This window comes from Cygnus atratus, chromosome 8, assembly GCF_013377495.2.
Source record: "Cygnus atratus isolate AKBS03 ecotype Queensland, Australia chromosome 8, CAtr_DNAZoo_HiC_assembly, whole genome shotgun sequence".
Classification (NCBI taxonomy): Eukaryota; Metazoa; Chordata; class Aves; order Anseriformes; family Anatidae; genus Cygnus; species Cygnus atratus.
The window spans coordinates 13,417,482-13,437,558 of record NC_066369.1 but is presented as its reverse complement, the minus strand read 5'-3'; the positions used below and the strand labels follow the sequence as shown (position 1 = coordinate 13,437,558).

At 40.9% G+C, this 20,077-nt stretch overlaps 1 protein-coding gene and 1 long non-coding RNA gene across 3 annotated transcripts in view; one reads left to right on the top strand and one right to left on the bottom strand.

Annotated features, from left to right (window-relative positions):
• Positions 1-9,376, bottom strand: part of BRINP3 (BMP/retinoic acid inducible neural specific 3) — a 252,538-nt gene extending 243,162 nt beyond the window's left edge. The window contains exon 1 of the mRNA XM_035537312.2: positions 8,883-9,376. The gene's annotated coding sequence lies outside the window, so the exon portion shown is untranslated. The remainder of the gene's footprint in view (positions 1-8,882) is intronic.
• Positions 9,377-9,536: 160 nt separating this feature from the next.
• LOC118243336 (uncharacterized) lies at positions 9,537-14,615 on the top strand. Of its 2 annotated transcripts, none has more exons than XR_007708622.1 (3): positions 9,537-9,720; positions 10,948-11,017; positions 11,569-14,615. It is a non-coding gene; the product is annotated as an uncharacterized LOC118243336 (long non-coding RNA). The 2 variants fall into 2 exon arrangements; XR_004777258.2 differs by having other exon boundaries at positions 10,948-11,408.
• The last annotated feature ends 5,462 nt before the right edge of the window (positions 14,616-20,077 follow it).

Below are 20,077 nucleotides of genomic sequence, written 5' to 3'. Positions count from 1 at the left end.
CATACAAATGTATCACTGAAGCTTTCTCTTAGGTCTTGTTCCTAAGCATGATTGTGATTCATTAATTTTATCTGGAAAGAAATATTCTTTGACACCTTTTTGACAAATTTAGAAGAAATTACAAAATTAAGAAAAAGTATGTCTGTTAAAAGACGCCTTTCTTGAGAACATCATTATAAAAGGAGAGAAAGTCTGGGTTTTAGACTCTCATCACAAATTACAATCTCTCAACTGTTTTAATTTAGCTATGTGATAAACTAAAACCATCATAGCACAAAATTATCACTATTTCTTTTTGCAGCTGATAGAAAAACACATTCTGTGCTAGTAGAAAGATTCTAAGCTAATGCTGAAAAACTTTAAACTTCCAGTTAGCATCTTTTCAGTGCAGAACAGGAGACATTGACCATGTTTCTCATTAGAGATTACACATCAGTGCAGTCCTCTAGATACGAGGAATATAGGATGTCTTTATTACAGCCTCTTCTTTCTTTTCTTTTCTTTTTTCTTTTCTTTTCTTTTTTTTCTTTTCTTTTTTTCTTTTCTTTTCTTCTTTTTTATTTTCTCTCTTTTCCTCTTCCTTTTTTCTTTTCTTTTCTTTTCTTTTCTTTTCTTTTCTTTTCTTTTCTTTTCTTTTCTTTTCTTTTCTTTTTCTTTTCTTTTTTCTTTTCTTTTCTTTTCTTTTCTTTTTTCTTTCCTTCTCTTTTCTTTCCTTCTCTTTTCTTTCCTTCTCTTTTCTCTCTTTTCTTTTTCTTTCTTTTCTTTTCTTTTCTTTCTTTTCTTTTCTTTTCTTTTCTTTTCTTCTTTTCTTTCCTTCTCTTTTCTTTCCTTCTCTTTTCTTCCTTCTCTTTTCTCTCTTTTCTTTTTCTTTTCTTTTCTTTTCTTTTCTTTTCTTTTCTTTTCTTTTCTTTCCTTTTCCTTTCTTTCTTTTCTTTTCTTTCTTTTCCTTTTCTTTTCTTTTCTTTTCTTTTCTTTTCTTTTCTTTTCTTTTCTTTTTTTTCTCTTTTCTTTTCTCTTTTCTTTTTCTCTAGAAGGACTGAGAAAAAGAAAATGTTCCAGGCTTTGCCTAGCCAAGACAAAGCTTTATGTCAAAATTAATCTGTTTTATACAAAGCCTTTCATAAAAAGCCACTATTGTTTCTCCAACTAATGTGAATCAACCTGATAAACATATGTTAACAGACAGCTTAAAAGATACTTAATAGGTTACTAAAGCTTTTACTTTTTAACCTAATGAGTAAGATTCATATCCCACAGGAGGAGTAATTAAACAAAGAGAACACCACTAACTAATGGTCATCACCAGCTAATGGTTCTATGTGAAATAAATTCATAGTTTCCGAAGCTGGCAGCCAGATGAGTCCCCACTTGCATAAACACTGATGCTTTACATAAGAAAGCATGTTCATTAGAAACATTGATACAAAACTAAGGAATAAATTGATTAAACCAAGAAATGCTGAGCATCCACACCTCCTTGAAGAAAAGAGGTGGATATCAGTTCTGCACTGTAGATCTGCCCCCAGTTCAAGATGGATGAGATGAAGTAACAGAGGAATGTTGACATTCTGCTTGCGCTGTGTTAAATATTTGTTATAAGTAAAGACAGTACTGATATGATCAATATCAAGATGCCAAAGTACATGTATAGATATACAGTACATTTCATGTTCAAAATAAAACAATTCTAGCCTTTAGGGATGCACTTTAAGTTTAAATATATTTATATATAATTTCTCATAATAAAAATATGTTCTGTCTGTCCTCTTAAACTTCTAATTAATGGAGATCAACAATGTTTCAGACGAAAAATAGGTAATTAAAGTGCATTCTTGTGCTGCCACCATTTTTCGGTAACACTGTTTTTCACATGTGAAGTTAAGCCTCTTTAGAAACAGAGATTTCAAGTAGGAAAAAAATACTGAAGAAAGGAAGGAGGGAGGGAGGGAGGGAGGGAAGGAAAGGCAGGAAAGGAAGGAAGGAAGGAAGAAAGGAAGGAAGGAAGGAAGGAAGGGAAGATTGGTTTATAATGGATTTTAATAATCCCATTTGACTTGGAGTGGTCATCCACAGTCAGTTAACCAGGTCTTTTTGTTATTTCCAATGGATATAAATCTGTTGTATTTATTCTGAACTACTGTTTTATACAAAATACTGAAAGACCTAAATGATCTCTCCATGGTTCTCAGTAGTGATAATATGGGATTAAAGGTATAGAGTAGTGATCTGATTCCCCAGATTTAAGTCCTTTATTTGTAATGTATAATAAATACCCAAAAAATCACTTTTCTCATTAATCATGTGCTGGTAGATGTGGCAGTGAAAGTGTTACTGCAAATGAGCAGAACTTTCTAACCGTCATTAATGTGAATGCTACTATAAAGATATCTGACAAACAAGCCTTGAGATCACACCTCGTTATTAGAGAAACCGCTACTGTTTAATAATATTAACTTAGCTAATAGCATATATTGCCTGGTCAATCTTCTTTTGAAGGCGGAACAAAATCTGTGGCATTTGTGAAAGGCTCATTAAATATTTAAAGCTTTGACATGGCAGAGAATGTCCTTGTTTCCTCTTGTCAGCTCGTTATCTTGTGGCACATAGAATAAATGGAGACTTTCAATGGAAGGTGGGAAAAAGACTGTGCTTAACCACATGGTGTGACCATGCAATTAAGGACTGTGCTTAATTGCATGGTGTTACCCAGGGCAAAGGAGCAATTATACATACCATATGTGTGGAGGAATGAATGGATATATATGTATGGTATAAATTATACATATTTATATACACCTGTGCATATGTATATAAAAACTATCTTTATGCATTCACATTTATTATAGTACATAAAAGCAACTAATTTCAGAGCCTGGAAACAAAAATAACCACATAATAGTTTCAGTAGCATGATGACTTGAGTCACAAGGTACTGAATGCATGCAGTTCAGTGAGGCACTTCAGAAAATGGAGCTCTCTTAATGTTCTTCAACTTTATATATATACATATATATGTATATATAATGTTAATTTATCAATGATGATATAATGCTAAGATGAAAAGCAGCATAAGATCATAATAAAAATCCTTCAATTCTTTACTATTTTAATAATATTTGAGTAACGATATGCAAAGTCTTCTACAGCTCTGTATGCAGTATTTAACTTCATGGTGCTTGCATTTTTTTCTAAAACTGAAGTTAATTTTGGTTCCAATTTATTATCTTGGAAATTGATCTTTCTTTCATTGAAGTTAATGACCATGCTTTGATCTACTTTAATAGTGCAAGATCAGGCCCTCACTGAACAGCAGACATATTGAACAATAGGAAAACAATACCACAATAAAAATGTGGTTGCAATTTAAAAAACAAAGAAACAAATTATCACTCACACTTGTTTGGGTGTTAGGATGAGAATAAGACTGAGATGAGAATATAACTTCTTCTAAAATTACTAACTTAAGCTACTGCCTGCAGTGGTCTATCAAGACAAGTTTTATTAATGCAACCTAAGAGTATTTTGGCTCTATTTGCCAAAATGTCTTTCTTGTGATTTCACTCCCAAATGAGATTACTAGTATTTCAGGACAGAAAACAAAAAATCAATGTCTACTTCTGACTTTGAGAAGGAGAGATGAACCTTTGGGAGGAGTAACAAAGAGCTGCACATAACACCTATAAAACATGTAAGGTTTCCAGAAGGTATCAACCACCACTCCCTTTTTCTCCTAAGCAAAAACTTAGGTAAAAATTATTTGATGTCCCATTTTTCCATTTAGATTTTCAAAAACCAACAAAGATGCAAGCTTGCTGGTTAAAAAAAAAAAAAAAAAAAGAGTTTTGTTTTAGTTAGGTGTTGCCTTTTTCTTTGTTGAAATCTTAAGCAATATATTTTCTAAACTGATCATAGCCAGAAGTGATAACTTAATTCCAAATTAGTCCAAATGAAATAAAACTATTTTAGTCCCATAAAAAATTGTTTCCACATGGGATTGAGAGGAGTGAAATCACTGCAATCTACATGACTAAAGAAATAACTTTTCAGACACACATTGGAGTAAACAATGAGTAGGCTCCTGTAATTGATTCTTCACAATACCATTCAGACCGTAGTAGAAAAAATGGGAAAGGATGAGACAGAGAGATTACATCACTTCAAGATCTTCAAGTTGTTTTGCTGATTTGTTGAACAAATGCTGCCTTCTGCAGCAAGATCTGTAAAACATTCAGCTGCTTGTTTTCATGTTTCCTAGTTAACGTTTTCACTCACAGGGTTTCAGCATTTCATGAACAAGCACCCCCAACAGCAACTCTAGTGAACTCAGCATCTGTTGGGAAGGTTAGTTCTCACTGGAGGTTGATCAGCTTACTGAAAATATAACAGATTTTGTTTTTTCTTCCTCACTTAAATTATGTACATGATTTAGAGAGAAAAAAAATGGTTGAAGGCAAGAAACTGTAGGTAATTTCTTCATTTCTTCTTTGGAACTCCGATAATTAGCACTGCAACAGTGTATAAGACTACAGGTCTTGCTACGCTTAGATACAGAAAGCAGAAGAGATATACATCAAATGGCTCTATTCTCAAACCCAGGTCTTCCAGTAAAGCTGATAGAGCACATATTTAAAATGAGTAACCCCTTGTACTGCTGGAGTTGGGCATTGACAGCAGTCTGAAAACTCTGATATCTAAATGGATTCTGAAGTTATCTCTGAAGTTATTTCTTATATCTTGTAAATGTAAGTAGGACCACTCTAGCTTTATCTCTGTATACTTAACGTGTCGGAGTTACCTGTCTTTGAAAATAAACAGTCTTTGAGGTTTTGACTTCACTTATTCTTTTTAGAGCATTCTTTTGTGATGGCATATTTAAGTAATGTTAGATGTGAGCAAATACGTTATTTTTGCTTCTTCTGTCAAACTTGCTTGTCAGATGCACGTCTCTGAATTATTCAATATATATATATATTTTGTAAATCAGATCTGTCTCACATTGGCCTTCATTTCATGTGGATCTACGACTGATTTTGATGCTGTAACAGAATATTCTTCACTTATCACATGAATTACATTTTCCTTCCAGTCATGAATTTACTTTACTTCACATGCATACACTTCCTTAATCTCTAAAAGAAATCATTATTACTTGAAAATAATGTAGTCTTTCAAAAAAAAAAATCTCAAACGGTAAATCATACCATATTCCACTTCTTTCCACTCTCTGCACTGCATGATTTAACACTTAAAGAAAGGTATGCAGAAGATACACTTGAATTCGGGAGTCTGTCACAATACAGATCGCTGGTAACAAAGTCCTTACCTTTTTAAATGCTTGATGATCTCTAAGTAGCACAGGAATCATAGCCCCCAAAAATCAGGTCTCCTGCCTTCTGATATGCGGTGACGGTGTACATCCTATTTTCTTTACCTCGATTTTTACACCATGCTACATATAGTTCATGCTTCTGTTGCCTAGGATTGGCTAGCGCATCTATGAGGAGCACTCAGGACTCATGCTTGGAGCACCCCGCAACCCCTAATTAACCCTTCCCAGTCAGGTCCCTCCGGCCCCCTGTCGCAAGCAGTCTTCGCAAGTCTACAGAGCCAGGTGGGGTGGCCTGAGGGCTGGAGCAGTGCAGACACCCAGTCCCCTAAGGGCTCAGTTCCTCCTTCCCCTGCTTAGGGCCAGGTGAAGCAGTGAAGCAGCAAGCCTCCCTCTCCTGCGGGGATCCGTGGGAGGCCGGCGCTGCCACTGGGCTGCCGGAGCCCCCTCCACCCTGAGCCCCTCTGGCTGCCCCCGCCCGCCCTGCCCACAGTGTCTCACCCCCAGGGACAGGCACAACTTAGAGGAACGACGACGCAGGGTTAGGTCCAGGCATGCATCTCTAAAGGTGTTTCCTCAGTCCGAGCCCCCTCCCTGGGGGTTGGCCTGCCACTGACAATATTTGAGAATGGAAAATTATCTCCTAATCGAAACGGAGTCCCAAAGCCACATAGCTTCAGGGAGTTTGAAGGTGACAGAGGAGGGAACGGTAATCCTTGACAGTGAAGCCAGCCACAAACAAGCAGAGAGGCTGGACACCTACAAGAAGGGAAGAGGACTGTTTCAGACCATTCCCCCAGGACTGGGGCATGAGGATCGGGAGGTATTTGCACGCTGCCACTCCTTTCTACAAAAAGCAAAAGAACCAACCAAACCTAAGCAAAAAATTGCCAGGCTGCTCCCTGGCATTCTTATTTTTAATGAGTCATCCAGCCCTATTCAAGTAGAGGGTATCCTCTGGTCTGGGAGTGCTGGACGCTGGAAATGAACCATAAAGGCTAATGGGAATCTTCTGTATTAAACGTGCCTCATGCTCGCTGGTTACAATCGCCTATTAAGACTACATTAATTACATTGATTTATTTGATGTTTGTATGGAAAAGGTTCGGTGCCCCCCCTCCCTGTCTGCTGAGTATAGAAACACCACCCGGTCCAACCTGTGTCAGTTTTACTGCCCAGGCACCGCTGTCATCCATCACCGTGACTGCGATCTAAACAACTCCGCTGCCCTCATCCTGTCCTACCATCTCCCACCCTCGTCGGCATAGAGAAAACATAGACTGCTCTGAAACCCGGGAAATATTCTGCTGATGGTCACATAAATCTCTTCTGCAGAGCGCTATCATTTAACTAGCACGGCGAGGTGATGCTCAACAACGGATGAGTTATTCCCGCAGCGAGTTAATCCCCCCGGACTTTTTACGTTTCAAAAAAAAAAAAGAAAAAAAAATAGGGTGAAAAATCAGGTAGAGATTTTGAAACGCACTTACCTAGGTAATCCTCTATACTTGGAAAGGGAAGGGGGTCTGAATGAACAGAAACTTTCCTGAGGAGCCTGGTGCGGGAGAATCCCTGTAGCAGCAGCGTCAGAGGCAGGCAATTCGGGAGAAACGGCTGGGATTTGGTTAATTACCCCCGTCCCGTGAGAAGAGGGCCGGGGCAGGAAGCGGTGTGTACAGGAGGGGGGGCGGGAGGGGGAGAGGACGGCAGGTCGGCAATGCCGGTATGAGGAAAATCTGCTGGAGGACAGTCTCCGGGAGAAAGACACTTGTCTGTAAGGAGGGAAGTAGCTGGGGGCGGGGGGGAGGGGGGGGGGTGTCCAGCTGCTGGGAGAAGAGAGGAGCTGGAGGAAGGATGAATTTTGGATCCCACGCTTGAAGGGCTCTTTTTTTCACTCCCCCTTTCCCGACATCAACCAGAAATTTGGAGGCGGGGGTAGGAGGTGGGGGAGGGGAGTGGGGCGGGCAGAGCACTCTCGGGAGCACGATATTGAAGAGGGCATTGATTTTTTCGGTTCTCTGCTTGCCACCAGGCAATAAATTCAGATCTCGTGTGTTTCTCACTGGTACCTCTACCTGCTTGCAAGCCTTGAGCACCCTTCTCATGATCTATGCACGTACTGCTTTGGAGACATGACTGCACACACACACACACACACTTATCCCGCACACTAAATGACAGATTTAAATGGAGCTCAGTCAATACCTCCCCATGAGAAGTAACATGTTCCCTCCCTACCTTCTGCTATTGAACGTGGGTGGATCTCTGCCGCTAATTAGAGACGCTAAAATGTTGGAAGTATTAGCCAGAAATAGCACTCTAAAGGCGCTCGATCTTTTTTTTTTTTTTTTTAACAAAAACAATTTATTTCCCTCGGTCCTCTTCTGTATTTTTCTGTCAAAGTAAAGAAGTGCCTACGTGCCTACATGATTCAAAAGACAGTCTTCACTTGGAACGCGGCGGGCTATATATATATATATATATATGTATATATATATATATGTGTGCGCGGCATACGTTTTGTGAAGGCGACACCTTGTTCCTACCCTAGGCGAGCAAAATTATAAATATTCCCTAAAACAGTAAAAAATACAACCGGGACGTGCAGTGGGATCCAGAACCACAGGAAGGGCGCGCAGCAGGGGCAAGCACCTGCGCAGCGGGAGCGCGCTGCAGCAGCGCTCCACGCCCCCGGCAAGCCTGGCCTCTCTTCCCGAGGTGCTCCCTTCAAGCAGAAACAGCAGGACAGAGGTCTGGAAAATCCCTTCTCTTCCCCTCCAGCCCCTTCTGGGGCACAATTCCCTGCCCCCAATCCAATCCAAGCTTCTTCGGGGGATCAGTAAGAGTGATGGACTTTTCCACATTATCTCCCCACGCAGACCTCCAGCCACTCCTTTCCACACACAACCCCTTAACCACTGGCGATTTCTGTCCGTCTTCCCACACGGAGAGAAACACCGGGCCCTTCCGACGTCCCTGCGAGTCACTGTGTCTGCAAGGGTTAAACCACAATGTAGCAGCTAGAGTGTCTGATGAAAACATTAATAAAACGTGATGAATAAGCAGCGGAATGGTAAGGACCGTGCATGTGAGACTGCGGTGCAGATCGCAACTTAGTGCTGAGAGCTGTGACTAACGTGTGGAATGGAGTGGGCAAATAGGGCAGTTGCTTCAGGATTTCTTCGAGTTCATAAAGTGGAGAGAAGCAAGCTATTGAAAGATTGAGAAGCAAGACGAGACAATTGGAAGGTTCCTTTCCTTTTCCTTTCCTTTCCTTTCCTTTCCTTTCCTTTCCTTTCCTTTCCTTTCCTTTCCTTTCCTTTCCTTTCCTTTCCTTTCCTTTCCTTTCCTTTCCTTTCCTTTCCTTTCCTTTCCTTTCCTTTCCTTTCCCCTTTCCTTTCCTTTCCTTTCCTTTCCTTTCCTTTCCTTTCCTTTCCTTTCCTTTCCTTTCCTTTCCTTTCCTTTCCTTTCCTTTCCTTTCCTTTCCCTTCCCTTTTTTTTTAAGGGTCTGTTTGGTGGAGACGAGCAATCTGAATGTGAAATAAAACCTACTCACCGGGTGAAATTTCAAGAAACGAAGCGACTGTGAGAAAAATGCATCCCGAATCCAAACATACAGTCCATGATCTTCAGCTTCAAGCTAAAGGAGGGATTTGCGTGGTGGTGGGACTTTGGAAACCATCAGCAGCTCCTTGTGGCACAGCGGCAAGTAAAACCATTCACACCGTGCGTGCCTGTGTGTGTGTGTGTCTGTGTCTGTGTGGGGGAGAGAGAGGCACAAGACCCAAAGAAACTGAAGGGGGAGGGGTAGGGAAGGAAATCCAAATAGCAAGAGGAGGGGATAGGATTTGGTGTTGGCTTTTGTGTGTGTGTGTGTGTGTGTGTGCTTCTTCTTGTTTCGTGTTTTGCTGTTGTTTTTGTGTTTTTGTTGTTGTTGTTGTTGATGATGGTGGTGGTGATCCTCAAGGAAATCGGGGGATCTGAACAGCGGGCAGGAGGAGAGGGATTTCGGCGACCCGAGCCGAGCAACGACAAGCCTGCACCGTGCAGCAGGCGACTCGCAGGCGCGCTCGTCCCGCCGTCTGCGGCAGAGGGGCGGGCTGGGGCGCTGGGGAGGGGACACCAGCAGGGGTCCCCGCGCCGGAGCCAGGACCCGCTGATCCCCTCCCGGGAGGGAGGAGGGAGGTGGGAGGGAGGGAGGCAGGGATAGCGCGGGGAGGGCCAGCCGCGGAGAGCCCCGCGCGGCGGGACGCGGGGGAGCGCGGAGCAGGGCGGGGGCACCGGGCTCGCCACCGGGCCTCGGAACACGGGGAAGCGGCACGGCCGGGGCTGGCTGCCGGCCCTCGTCCTCCTGCAGCCGCAATCCAGCGAGCGACAGCGGCGGTATCGACCGGGTAAGAGGACCCCTGCCTTCAGCATCTCCCCTGCCCGCGGAGAAGCCTTTGTTTCAGATCCCTTTGTTTTGGGTGTTGGTTGTGGGTGTGTTTTTTTTTTCCCCCCCTTTTTTTTTTTTTCTTTGCGCAGACGTGCCCCCCCATCCCCGGAGCTGCCTCTCTCCGGCGCCTGGCTGCCCGTCCGGCTGCGGCGGCCCCATCCTGGCTGCAGTGGCCGGGGCCCGCTCAGCGTCCCCGGCGGGGGAGGGCGCCAGGCGGCGGCCCCTGCACGGGGAACTCTCTTCCCGCAGGGGAGGGCACCGGGGGTGGACGGTAGGGCTGGGGAAGCGGAGGGAGAATGTTCCCGCTGAGCATCCGTGCCCCCCTCCCTGCACTGTCTAAACGAAGCGTTCCCCCGTCCCTCCTCCCCTTCCCTGCGCTTGTTGGCTCTCTGTATGGAAATCACGAGCTGGCTTGGTGGAAAAAATCTCCCTTTTCCTCGCACAGTGGCTCCAGAGTGTGTGCTGAATTTCAAGGTGTGTGTGTGTGGGAGGGGAGCCAGCGACAGCATTTGTGGAGCTTGATCCTCCTTCCCACCCTCCACCCCTCCTGCTCTGTCCCGCTCTTACATATATGTACAGTAACCAGACATGCATGTTTATGGCAAGTAAACACATAATTCCATAGGCATAGTTAGCCTGAGAGCTTGTTATTAATAAACTGAGAGCTAGCCACTGACAGGGAATGGGCTGCAGCTCAACAAGAAGCTTTGGCATCTTTACATGAGAGTAAGATAATTTGGCCATGTTTACACCATGTTTATATGCTTTCCAGGATCAGTAAGAAAAGTGATCATATAGACCATGTGATGTATACATTGGACAAAATGGGATGGCTGCCAGTATAACACCAGCTCTTGTTTGTTGTGCTACATATGCTCTTCACAAGACACATCATTTCTGTTGACCTTTTTGATCAAAAAGGTTTTTGTCTTCTCTCAATCATCTCACTGAGCACTAGGGTGAAGTGTTCGTACATATGTCAATCAGGCAGTTTTTTGCTTCCACAATCCTTTTTGAGCAGTTGCAGAAGCCCATTTGCATCACCTTGCTTTGCTCCTATCAGCATTTTTAAGTCATTTTTATAGTAAAAATCATAAAGTAATTTGTTCTTAGTAATGATTTAGCCTGCTTTTTGTTGTTGGTGGTGTTGTGTGTGTGGTTTTTTTTTTTCTTTTTTTTTCCTTAGAGATGAGGGAAGAAAAGAAGTAGAGGAAGGATGCTACTGTTAATGAAGAAAAAAATAGTGTCCATTTCAGGTGTAGTAGCTGTTAAATATATAGGCATATGTGTGATTATATGTGTGACGCAGTTATAAAAATGAAAGGCATACCATCTTTCCCCTTTGCCTTGAAATACACTTTCTCCTACATCAACAAGTAGTACAGGCTCTCTCCCCCTCTTCTCTCCCCCTCCTTCCTTCAGCCGGTCCTGACAAAATACCAGTTAAAAAGGTCAGTCTGTTTATGTAAAGATCAGTGTTTCTTAACAAAGACTGCTGCACATCAAGTCTGCAATGACTATCAAATAGACTTTGGGACTCAAGATACTCAATAAGACTACTGTTCATTTTCTAGAATTGATGAAATCCCAGAGAAAACACAAGACAAAGAGACACAGAGTGTGAATGGGATAGATCAACAATGCCAGGTTGTGCATAGGCAACGATGTCTTCATAACAGTGTTTGTTGCTGTAAATGCTTTTAAGATCTGGTGGACAAAGGTCCACATATGTTTATGTGTGTATATGATATATATATGTATGTATAGATTTTCTGCTATGCTAATGTTTTTCTGTTCTTCTCTTTAGGTTTCGTGCTACCCCAAATGATGTCATAGGCTGAACTTGTTCTTCAGTCATTTCACACCAGAGATAGTTTAAGTCAAGCAAGAAGAATTTCCAGTCTGACCGACACCACCAAAAAAAAGAAAATTAACTTAATTACAGTTTGTCTCAGACCCTTCATAGTTAGGTTCATTCTTCATTTATCTAGAGTGCAGTAGAAACTGTCTGATATGTATTTCACAGTTTCCATTTCCCTCCTGATAACTTCTTTAGTCAAGAGTAATACAACTTTGGTTCCTCAATTCATATCACTTCTTCTGGCCCTTTTTCTGCTTTAAATCTAATGAGGATTTTTGATATTATTCATTTGTGCACATTTGCTGAATACCTAAAAGTTAAAAAAATGTTGCCTTAGAATAATGACATAGATCTTCCAATGATGCCGGTTTGCAGAATCATACAATCATTAAGGTTGGAAAACACCTCCAAGATACCTGGTCCAACCATCACCCTGTTACCAATGTCACCCCCTAAACCATGTGCCTAAGCACTATGTCCAATCTTTCCTTAAACACCCCCAGGGATGGTAACTCCACCACCTCCCTGAGCAACCCATTCCAATGCCTGACTGCTCTTTCTGAGAAGAAATGTCTCCTCATTTCCAACCTAAACCTCCCCTGGCACAACTTGGGGCCATTCCCTCTAGTCCTAAAGCTAGTTATCTGTGAGAAGAGGCCGACACCCAGCTCCCCACACCTTCCTTTCAGGTAGTTGCAGAGATGAATAAGGTCTCCCCTGAGCCTCTTCTCGACTAAACAACCCCAGTTCCCTCAGCTGCTCCTCACAGGACTTGTGTCCCAGACCCCTCACCAGCTTTGTAGCCCTTCTCTGGACATGTTCCAGGGCCTCGATGTCCTTCTTGTAGTGAGGGCCCCAAAGCTGAACGCAGTACTTGAGGTGCGGCCTCACCAGAGCAGAGTACAGGGGAAAAATCAATGCTGGCTACACTATTCCTGATATAAGCCAGGATGCTGTTGGCCTTCTTGGCCACACTGCTGGCTCATGTTCAGGTGAGCATTGACCGTCACCCCCAGATCCTTTTCCTCTGCACAGCTTTCCAGCCACTCTGCCCCAAGCCTGTAGCACTGCATGGGGTTGTGGCCAAAGTGCAGGACCTGGAACTTAGCTATGTTGAACCTCATCCCATTGGCCTGTGCCCATCAACCCATCCTGTCCAGGTCCCTCTGCAGGGCCTTCCTACCCTCTGGCAGACTCACACTTCCCCTCAACTTGGTGTCATCTGCAAACTTACTGAGGGTGCACTCAATTCCCTCATCTAAATTTACATCAATAAAGATATTAAAGAGGATGGGCCCCAACACTGATCCCTGGGGAACACCACTGGTGACCGGTCTCTGGTTGCATTTCACCACCACTCTCTGGGCCCAGTCACCCAGCCAGTTTTTAACTCAGCAAAGAGTGTACCTGTCCAAGCCATGGGCTGCCACTTAGTCTCCAGTCATATGGGATCTCTCCGGATGACTATGACCACTGATAGATGATGGAAAGCGGCCCAGCAATCACATCTGCCAACTCCATCTTGCCCCATGACTTGTGACAGTCCAGGTGGAGCAGCCTGTCTCTAGCTGTTTCCACCTGAACTGTGGAGGGGTTCTTCTGCTCCCCGTACCAGACTTCTAGGTCGGGAGGCTGAGTACTCCGAAGATAAGTGGTTTGGCTAGTAAAGACAGATGCAAAGAAGGCATTAAGAACCTCAGCTTTTTCCTTATCCTCAGTAGTCATGTTCCCCCTTGCATCCAGCAAAGAATGGAGATTCTCCTTGGCCCTCCTCTTGCCATCAATATATTTATAAAAACATTTTTTGTTATCCACCAACACCTAATTGCCACCACAGTTCCATTTTAGCCTTTAAAATAGTCCTGAAGTAGGGTTGGAGTCTTGTAGAGTACTCTGATGCCTTTTGTTCAATGATGGTAATAATCCATGACCCTGTAATATAATTGATATGATACGATATGATGTATGATATGATATTACAAAAATGTATAATAGTGCAGAATACTGGAATTGCAAGCAATGGAACAATGGCACTAAAGTACTTGAATGGGGTAAGAACTTCTACCATGAACTGGAAATACTAAATCCAAACTCAGACCTAGTCTCACCTGAGGAGCGAGACAGCACAGCATCATGTGAGAATAGAGAGGCACATTACGTCTGTCAGTCTTAAAAGCCAAGTGACACTGAAGTATAGTTCATTAGATTCCTTTGTCCTGTTAATCTACATTCGGTAGTGCTGTGTATGTGTATTGGCAAATGCACATCTTAACAGTGTATCCCATAAAATATTTTTTTACTTCATATAATCAGATTTTTGACCCTCTGTCTTCCAGAACTAGCTCCATGCTTCTTTTTAGATACCAAAAATACATGCAATTCATTAAATCAGTTCAGCAGTTACCCTTAGTTTGCAACAGGCAAACATATTATGCAAACAACAAGGCCACCTTCTTGAAGTAGCTTCCTCTTCAAGCTATAATGAATTCTCTGCATGGTACTCTCCTGTAAATTCCTCATCTAAAAATTCCATCCACTACATGTTTTGTCAGGGGAAACTACTTGACTTTTGAAACAGTTGGGAAGAGCAAAATGATAACCTACTGAAGTCCCTTGCCCTTAACTGAACTAACGGCAAAGTAATTAAAGCTAAAGCAAAAAGGCTTCAATTTTGGACTCCTCATATTCTAAGAATTGCATGTTTTGACATGGGTGAGGTATTTTTTAGAAGTCTGATTTGAATGTCAAATTTGCATATTCAGCTAGAAAGCATAGGGAATGCTTAATTGTCTATGTCCAAGTGTTCATATTTTGCTTTGACAACAATGTGTCAGATATTCCTGGGTTTCATTTTCTGTTACTATTTAAGTGCATCCATAAATTGAACTTATATCTAAATAAGTCCTGTGTTTGCTCACTATAGAAATAAATACGCTACATTTAGAATTTTACTTCACAGACACATTTCAACATATATGCTTTTATTTAAATGGAGATATGATTCATTTGAATAAAATTATAACCACTGACTTTTTCTTTTCTAGCAGAGGATTTTATTTTTAGGATTTCCCAGCATTTCACTTAAAGGGAACAAATTGGAACTGTAGAATATCTTTAATTTCCTACCAAAAATTGCATCAAAGAAATACAGCATTAATGATGATTTTCTGCCTGCTTAGAATCATATAATCATAGAATATCCTGAGTTAGAAGGGACCCACACAGATCATCATGTCCAGCTTGTGGATCCACACAGGACTACCTAAAAATCAAACCATATGCCTGAGAGCATTGTCTAAATACTTCTTGAACTGTTCTTGTGCCTGGCTACCCTCTCAGTGAAGAACCTTTTCCCAACATCCAATCTAAACTTTCCCTGACACAGCTTCGTGCTGTTCCTACAGGTCTTATCACTGGTCACCAGAGAGAAGAGATCAGTGCCTGCCCCTCCACTCTCCCTTATGAGGAAGCCGTAGGCCGTGATGAGGCCTCCCCTCAGCCTCCTCTTCTCTGGGTTGAACAAACCACATGACCTCAGCTGCTCCACGTGTGTCTTGCTTTCTGGACCCTTCACCATTTTCGTAGCCTTCCTTTGGACACTCTAACAGTTGTACATCTTTTTTATACTGTGGTGCCCACACAGTGCTTGAGATGAGGCTACACCAGTGCAGAGCAGAGTGGGATAGTCACTTCCTGGAACAGCTACCAATGCTGTGCTTGATGCACCCCAGTGTACGGTTGGCCCTCCTGGCTGCCAGGGCACACTCTTGACTCAGATTCAGCTTGCTATTGATGCCAGATTCCTTTCCGCAGGCTGCTTTCCTGCCACAAGTCCTCCAGTCTGTATGTATATCCAGGATTGTCCTGTCTCAGGTGCACAATCTGGCACTTGCTCTTGTTAAATTTTACGTGGTTGGTGATTGCCCAGCCCTTTAATTTGTCAAGATTTCTCTGCAAGGCCTCGCCAGCCTCGAGGGACTCAACCACTCCTCCTAATTTAACATCATCTGTAAACTTAGTATGCATTTGAGTCCTGCATCCAGATCATTTATAAAATCATTCGAGAGACCTGGCCCCAAATGCAGCCCTGGGAAACCCCAGCAGTGACTGGTTGCCACCCTGATGTAACCCCATTTACTGTAACCACTTGAGCCTGACCCTTCAGCCAATTGTTCAACCATTATCTCATGTACCTGTCTAGCTGTATGCTGGATATTCTGTCCAGAAGGATAATGTGAGAAATGGTATCAAAAGCTTTGCTGAAATACAAAAATATTACATTTACTGTTTTCCCTTTGTCCACTAGGGGGGTAACCTTGTCAAAAAAGGAAATTGTTAGTTAAACAGGACTTTCCCCTCGTGAATCTATTTTGGCTATAGCAAATGACTGTGTTATCTTTCAAGAGTTTTTCAGTGCCTCACAAAATGATCTTCTCCAGAATTTTATCAGTCACTAAAGTGAGACTGACAGGCCTGTAAATACCAGGGTCTTCTTTCGTGCCCTTCTTGAAGACAGGGACAACATCTGCCAGCTTCCAATCAACAGGGACCCCTCCAAATTCCCAAGAATGTTAAAGAGTAATTGAGAAGTCTCATGATGACATCAGATGGTTCTTTCATTACCCTGGGATGAATCCATAGGGCCCCATATATGTCTTATACTCACCTTATCATTTGGCAGTAGAGGACAAAAGGTGTTTTTTGTTTGTTTGTTTTGTTTGTTTGTTTTCCAGGCTCTTAGTATCATTCAAACACCAGTCTTCTGAGATGGGATAATGCATATGAAAAGACCAATGGTATTTTGCTACTCTTTTCAGGCCTGTAAGACCTGTAAGCTCACATGACCTCACTAGAAATAGCTATACATATGTGTCTTGAAGGGAGATAATAACACGTGAGATATGGAGGCATGAACATTTCTAGGGCTTAGCAAACTAGCTACTCACTCACTGTTCTTGGAAGATTGAAGTCTGTTTTGTGGAATCTTTGCTGCAGTTATTATCTGTGCTAGGTAGAGCACTACAAGGTCCTCTACTTGTATTGAACACAGCAGCCCAAACCAGAAACACTATCTTTGAATGAACAGATGGATTTAATGTCTGTACTACAATAGACATAGCTTTATAATTGTAAATTCTCCTTAGCATATAAAGCAAACGATCACTGCTATCTGGTATCTTGGTGGGTAAAATCACATAATTCCTTCAAAGTGTTCCCAATCTTGACATTAGAACTGAAGTGGGCAACAGAAAATGAAGCAATTTTCTTCAAATCCATGAGAAAATGACAATAATAATGTGTTAGAATACTGTTACTGTCATTTTTCCCTGTTTTATTTGTTTATTTATTTTTAAATTAAGTCATATTTGGCCATGTTTCCAAGATTTTGTAGGCAACTATAAGGGCTTGGAATTTTTAAGTAACTTCTGATATATTAATGTATTCACTTTTAATTGGTAGCTGGACTTTAAAAAATCACCAAAGACTGTTACTTTCAAGAAGATGAAAATATAACTGTAGAGAAAAGGGTAAAGAAGATGTGTTTTAAATCCCGTTGAAGCTTTGTGCTGGAGTGTCTTATAAATCAAATGTCATGTTTTATTGTGGAAAATTTTTTCTCAGTGACTGTGGTAGCCCACTCTTCAGTATCAGAACTAATGTCCTACACGTTATGCAATATGTACTTCTAGTAGTTGGTGTAATGGAAATGGAATGGAGGAAACTATACCACAAGCACTAACTTTACAAGCACTGTGAGAAACTCTAGCCTAACATTTCAACAGATCTGCAGAGGAATGGAGTGGTACTTTCAGCGTGTTTGTGTTTAAATGCAGAAGCCATACATTTAAACAGCAGGTAGCTGACTATAGTATGTCACACAGACTTAAAATCTGGTTGTTGGTATTTTGTTACTTCTGCGTCATCAGAATTGAGTCATTGCTGGACTAGGCAAGATATTAACAAAAACTAATTAAAAAATAAAAATAAATAAAAATAAATAAAAATAAATAAAAAATCACTGCCCAGAGAGGTTGGAATCTGAGAAACATTTGAATTAATAAAGGAGGACAGAGAAGTGTTAACATGAACAGAAGACTCTTCAGTGTGTTTTCTGTGATGCAGATAAAAGACCAAGACCCACTTTCAGATGAGTTTTTGGAAGGGTGGTTGGTTCAAATGAAATTCTTTTCTATCTGTTCTGTGGTACAAAGGACAGACTTGCTCTAAGTTTAGCAAAAACAATTCTGTATTCAGCTGGTAGGGGATCCTGATTAAAATCTATGTACTTTTTCTTTATGAATGCTTGCAGAAGTAAAATATATGTTTGTCAGGGTGCATTAAAGAAATTTGTCATGGACTGAAAAGGAACGACTGGCATATACCACTGAAATTCTTGAATGATGCTTTGCAGTGTGAAGGAATTACACACTAGAAAAGTAGCATTTTACAGGATACTTATGCTGGGAAGAAAAGGGCATGCATAGAAAGTAATTTGCATTTGGAAAATGGATTATTTTACAGATATTATTCCAAATATATAGTCATTCCCTGAATAACATCTGGTGCATTATCTCAATAGATGTATTTATGTCCCATATAAATGAGCTGAACAAAAGGTAAGACTTGAAAATAACCTTTTTTTGTTATATGTCATTACCTCATAAGAATCAAAATACATGGGTCACTAATGACAATGAACAAGAACAATACAGTTTCTTGAATAATCTGTTCAATGTATTTCCAGTCTCTAGCATACACTTAAAATACAGCAATATTACAAGCATTTATCATTTGTCAATGCTATGGAGCTAATGAGATAGAAAAAACATGATGTATGTAGATTGATGAACTTAATTTACTTTGTGTTTATTTATTTATTTATTTATTTATTTTCTGTTTCTGTCTTTTACAATTTCTGTGGGAGTTTGGTCATTGTGGAACAAAATAGGTATATTTTTGTCAGCAACAGTTATGACCATTGTAATATTTCAACTTCTTACAGACTTGTGGGGGATTGATACTAGAAAGATCTCAGGTTCTCTTCTCAGTCACAAAGGAAAGGAGGCAGTAAAAAAGATGTCTTTTGCTTCATTTATTTGATTTGATTCTCTATTTGTCAAGGCAGTGGAGCACAAAGACCAAATGTATTTTATGACGCACTCTAGAATCTGCTTGATTTGAAGCATGTGCTTAAAAACTTCAGCAAAGAAGGATGGAATTATGTCTTTGATAGATCTTTAGCATGTGTTTTTCCAAGTCATATGGCAGTAATAATTTATACAATTAAGGTGGTGCAAATTCCTTTATCATAAAGCAATGATTTCAGTCAAATTTATTTTAATGACTGTGTAGGGAGAACAAATCAAATCTTAGGACCTAAATCAGAAAATGTGTATCCAGTTTTGAGTTAGCTGCCTTGGTTTTGTTCAACCTTAAAAATAACATTAACTTTTTAGCAGAAATCTCTTACACAACAGAACATTAAGTCATGTTCCTATTTTGAACACTAGGAGATCAAACATCTGTTTCCTTGTGGTTTCAGATAAAGATGTGAAAAGCAACACTGAGAAAATATGCATGTAGGATAATCTCAGTGCGCATCAGTTGCGCATTTTGCCTGGCTAAATAAAACAAAACATAACAAAACACAACCCTAAGGTAAAGTTTTCATTGACCATTGTTTGGACCATCTAGAGGCAAGAGTCGGCCTTTTCAACCAACTACTGGAATTTATTGGACAATTCAGTGTCAGCATATAAAGTAATTGGCTGTTGCCTTTCTGAGGCAATAAACACTGTTAGAGGCTGAATAACTTTTGTAGCTAAAGTTTGATGTATGTATGAATAGAAATATGGTCAGTATGAAGTTAACCAATCTGCACTTTACAGCTGCACCTTACAGTTAATGGTCCAATCATTGTCTACGCATAAGAAATAGCTGTAGCATGATTTTTTTTCAAACTGAGTAGTCAACAATATTTACTTACGAATGCAAAAAATAGCATAAATAACAACAGCAAAAAAATGCAGTTATGAGTACATGAAGAAATCACTTACAGTTTCCCAGACTTCCAAGAGAGAAAAATATTTTTCTCTGTATAATTAAAACAAACAGAAAAAAAAAAAAAAAGAGAGAGAGAGAGAGAGAAAGCAAGGACAAAGGTATTCAAATTGTTCTTCTACTTCCAAAAATAAAAGGAATTTTTGATCATGAATTTTTCTTCTGCAACAATAAAAAAACATCAGTGACGTATAACAAAGAAAGCTCTACTACCACAGCTTCAAAACAACCTACTCACTAAAAAATGTGGGCTTGCAAATGGAAGTTGTGGTTGGAAAATATCCTGTCTCACTATGTATTTTAGCTTGTTATAGAACATTCAGACCTCGTGATTAAGAATATTCAGTCTTCTGTAAACCTTTTTACTGGGTCTGTCTGGGATAGAGTTAATTTT